The 4,670-nt window shown below is 40.1% G+C and overlaps 1 pseudogene; it reads right to left on the bottom strand.

Annotated features, from left to right (window-relative positions):
• Positions 1 to 2,737: 2,737 nt before the first annotated feature.
• On the bottom strand, positions 2,738 to 4,280 carry LOC102407078 (annotated as a pseudogene).
• Between the last annotated feature and the right edge of the window lie 390 nt (positions 4,281 to 4,670).

Genomic DNA, 4,670 nt, shown 5'->3' with positions numbered 1-4,670 from the left:
TGTGGTACATTTGCATGCCCTTGCCCCACCCCTTCCTGGGTATTGTGGCAGCTTTTTTCTTTCTTTGAGCTTTGTGTTTTTTATTTTTTTTCCTTTATAGTCAAGGACTCTTGCTTTCAACTTAAAAAGAAATTCAAGTCTGTAACAGGTTGCAGCTCAAGTAAAATACCATGCACAACATTTGATTACTTCAAAACAGTAAGAACACACAGGGTGAAGTGAATGGTCAAATAGGGCTTACTGTTCTCAAAAATTAGGTATAACAGCAAAAACATTACCATGCATAGCTAAAGTTATTCCTTGAACCCTAGCTTGTGAGGCAGATAATAAAAGCATCAATTACTGGTAGATGAAGTAGGGCTTCTTAAACTTATCAGTTTAATCAATAAACAAGTGTTTTTTTGTTTTAAGTTATTTTTTTTGTGTCAGTTCCACCAATGAAAATCATTTGATTTGTATTTTAAAATCTATTATTCCACTTAAAGAGTATGAAAATATGTTTATAGAGGACAATGATGGACTTCAGATCAGACTGCACCTCTTTAAATTCTCCCAACGTGTGTTATGTGTCATACAAAAGCGTCTTGATCCACAGCACACAATTTCCCAAAGGAATACCAAGTGGGCAGCTGACATGCCACCACCTCACTTCAGTTCAGTTCAGTCACTCAGTCGTGTCAAACTCTTTGGACTGCAGCACCTGTGGACTGCAGCACACCAGGCTTCCCTGTACCTCACCAAATTCCGGAGCTTACTCAAGCTCATGTCCATGGAGTCAGTGATGCTATCCAACCATCTCATCCTCTGTCATCCCCTTCTCCTCCCGCCTTCAATCATTCCCAACATCAGGGCCTTTTCAAATAAGTCAGTTCTTTGCATCAGGTGGCCAAAGTATTGGAGTTTCAGCTTCAGCATCAGGCCTTACAATTAACATTCAGGACTGATTACCTTTAGGATGGACAGGTTGGATCTCCTTGCAGTCCAAGGGACTCCCAAGAGTCTTCTCCAACACCACAGTTCAAAAGCACCAGTTCTTCAGTGCTTAGCTTTCTTTATAATCCAACTCTCACATCCATACATGACTACTGGAAAAACCAAAGCTTTGACTATATGAAACTTTGTTGGCAAAGTAATGTCTCTGCTTTCAAATATGACGTAAAGGTTGGTCATAACTTTTCTTCCAAGGCACAAGCATCTTTTAATTTCATAGCTGCAGTCACCATCTGCAGTGATTTTGGAGCCCCAAAAAATAAAGTCTGTCACTGTTTCCATTGTTTCCCCTTCTATTTGCCATGAAGTGATGGGATCAGATGCCATGATTTTAGTTTTCTGAATGTTGAGTTTTAAGCCAACTTTTTCCACTCTCATCTTTCACTTTCATTAAGAGGCTCTTTAGTTCTTCTTCACTTTCTGCCATAAGGGTGGTGTCATCTGCACATCTGAGGTTATTGATATTTCTCCTGGCAATCTTGATTCCAGCTTGTGCTTCATACAGCCCAGCGTTTCTCATGATGTACTCTGCATATAAGTTAAATAAGCAGGGTGACAATATACAGCCTTGATGTACTCCTTTCCTGATTTGGAACCAGTCTGTTGTTCCATGTCCACTTCTGTTGCTTCCTGACCTGCATGCAGATTTCCCAAGAGGCAGGTCAGGTGGTCTGGTATTCCCATCTCTTTCAGAATTTTCCACAGTTTGTTGTTATCCACACAGTCAAAGGCTTTGGCATAGTCAATAAAGCAGAAATAGATGTTTTTCTGGAACTCTCTTGCTTTTTCAATGCTCCAATGGATGTTGGCAATTTGATTTCTGGTTCCTCTGCCTTTTCTAAATCCAGCTTGGACATCTGGAAGTTCATGGTTCATATACTTTTGAAGGCTGGCTTGGAAAATTTTGAGCATTACTTTACTAGCGTGTGGGATGAGTGCAATTGTGTGATAGCTTGAGCCTTCTTTGACATTGCCTTTCTTTGGGATTGGAATGAAAACTGACCTTTTCCAGTCCTGTGGCCAGTGCTGAGTTTTTCAAATTTGCTGGCATATTGAGTGCAGCACTTTCACAGCATCATCTTTCAGGATTTGAATTAGCCTAACTGGAATTCCATCACCTCCACTAGCTTTGTTCGTAGTGTTGCTTCCTAAGGGCCACTTGACTTCACATTCCAGGATGTCTGGATCTAGGTGAGTGATCATACCATCGTGGTTATCTGGGTCATAAAGATCTTTTTTGTATAGTTCTTCTGTGTATTCTTACCACCTCTTCTTAATATCTTCTGCTTCTGTTAGGCCCATACCACTTCTGTCCTTTATTGTGCCCATTTTTACATGACATGTTCCCTTGGTATTTCTAATTTTCTTGAAGAGATCTCTAGTTTTTCCCTTTGTATTGTCTTCCTCTATTTCTTTGCATTGATTACCGAGGAAGGCTTTTTTAAAATCTCTCTTTAAGCCACCACCTCAGAATATTCTAAACTGGATACTGCATTTGTCAGCATGTGGCACCAGGGAACAGGGAAAATAGGGTAGTTGAGGTTGTTAAAGGAGAATTCTAAAACAGTTTAGGCAATCATATGCCTTTATAGTGACGTGGCCTTTGCAGAGTGATTGACACATGGCTTGCTTTAGAAGTATCAAAACAAGGGGGCATGTATGTTTTGGAGCCTTTTGTAGTTGTTGTTCTTGTCATTTGGTAGCCATCTGGTGCTGCTTCATATTGAATGTGGGAAAGATGCTGCACTCAATTGAACTCAAAAATAAATTCTTTTGTTTGAAGGTTGGCTGTTGGATCAAAGTTGTAAGTAACTCCTTGTGTTGCTTCACAATGAGTCTAGGATTTTCATCAATATCGTTGCCAGAGAAATACTGACCTATGATTTCCAATGCTAAATATATGTCTTCATTTTCATATTGCTGTAAAACTTCTCCAAACCACTGCATTCTTTATTACTTCAGCTATCATGCTTGCTTCATCACTAGCCATTATAGACCATCTAAAACCACCTGAACAACTTGAGAATCTTTTACTGAAAGTAAATTAGATAATGGTGGTATTGTGCTGTACAAAGTACTCAACTTGATATTTTTTGCCACTTATCATTAAGTTGCTAATTGCCCCCAAAGCTCCCTTTTGTGTTCCAAAGTCCCCCTTAGCAAGCTGATAAATAATCATAGGATTAATCCAACATCTATTACAGCTTGAACTTGTTGCTGGTTGCCTGCTGTAATGTTGGAAAGGAATCACACTGCTTCCTTATTTATCTTCTTCTTTGGATGTGATAAGAAATTTGGGAAGTGTGACAGGACATTGAAGTTGAGAACAACCTGGGTCTGCTCGTTGGCACCTGTCACTGTGTTGCCACCTGCTCTCAGTGCTGCTGTTTGAACTTTCATTTCCTGATGGCTCAGAAGGGACACAAGAAATGGCACAGCCCTTGAATCAATAACCATCTGTATCTGCTCTTTAACTCCATCTATCAGATGTGACAGCACCAAACAGTATTCACAAGAGTGTTTATGTCCATATGATATATTAAGACACACAATGCTGGCAAAATCTCCAGACTGTCTCCATAGGTGATGGAGTTGGTCCTTATTTCTGCAGAGACATTAATCCATGAGACATTTCAAAAGAAGGCAATAAGAATGGAGGGACTGATAAAAGACAGAAGAGTTTTGACAACTCTCAGTGAACATGACATAATCTCTACTCTGAGGATCATCACCTGCAATATTTCCCAAAGCCCATACTGCTTGCTCACAAACATTCTGATGTGGCTGAAAGGAGAAGTCTTAGAAAAAGAGGTACAGCATTAAATATGTATGATAGTTTGAGTCTATGCAGAACTTCCTGATGCTATATTAGTTAACACTTATACAGCTTGAAACTGTAATGAAGGATTATCATCCCTTTCTAGACACTTCACTAGAATTGGTAAAATCCAAGGTTTTATTAGATCATCACCTGGTGGATTTCTGTCACTGGATAAAAGTTTTCTTGCAGCCTATATAGCACTCAACTGGGCCACGGGGTATTTATCACTTGTGGCATTCTGCATTATAGTTTCTAGTATTATATTGTGTGCTTTAAAATCAGCATCAGCATCTGAATCTTCTAAATTTTTTCTTGGGGAACATTTCTTTTTTCAGTAATTGTTCATCTCTTTGTTCTTTTGCAGTTGAACAGTCATTTCATTTATGTATCTTCACATTGTCTCCACATCAAGGCCCTTATTCTTAAAGCTCTTGATGAGGTGGTTCTCCAAGCTGGGGTTCTCGGCCATGGCTGTGTGCTGGTTCCAGCTGCAGCTGTGGCACAGCAGTAGTAGAGGCAGTGAGTCTCAGTAAGGGAGGGGGAGGTGGAAGGCGAGAGGGGAAGAGAGGGAAAGGGGGAGAGGAGCGCATATTACTCTATGCTGCCAAGCACTGGTAGAAGTCTTAGAATGGTAAAAGCTCATGCTCCCACTGTGGGATCCTGGTCCCTGGTTAGAGGGAGCAGATAATACTTTATTTGCAAAGTATTATATGTGTCTGTTCTAAGTTTTCTGAGATCTACTTGAAGGACTAATGCAAGCAACTTGCCTCTATTTTGCCTAACTTAGAATTCAGATCACACTAAGTTTCACCACAGGCTTAGCATAAACCTGACTAAGTGTTAGATTGCCCCAGCACAA

Source organism: Bubalus bubalis, chromosome X (assembly GCF_019923935.1).
Source record: "Bubalus bubalis isolate 160015118507 breed Murrah chromosome X, NDDB_SH_1, whole genome shotgun sequence".
Classification (NCBI taxonomy): domain Eukaryota; kingdom Metazoa; phylum Chordata; class Mammalia; order Artiodactyla; family Bovidae; genus Bubalus; species Bubalus bubalis.
This window is presented reverse-complemented; position numbering and strand designations above follow the sequence as displayed.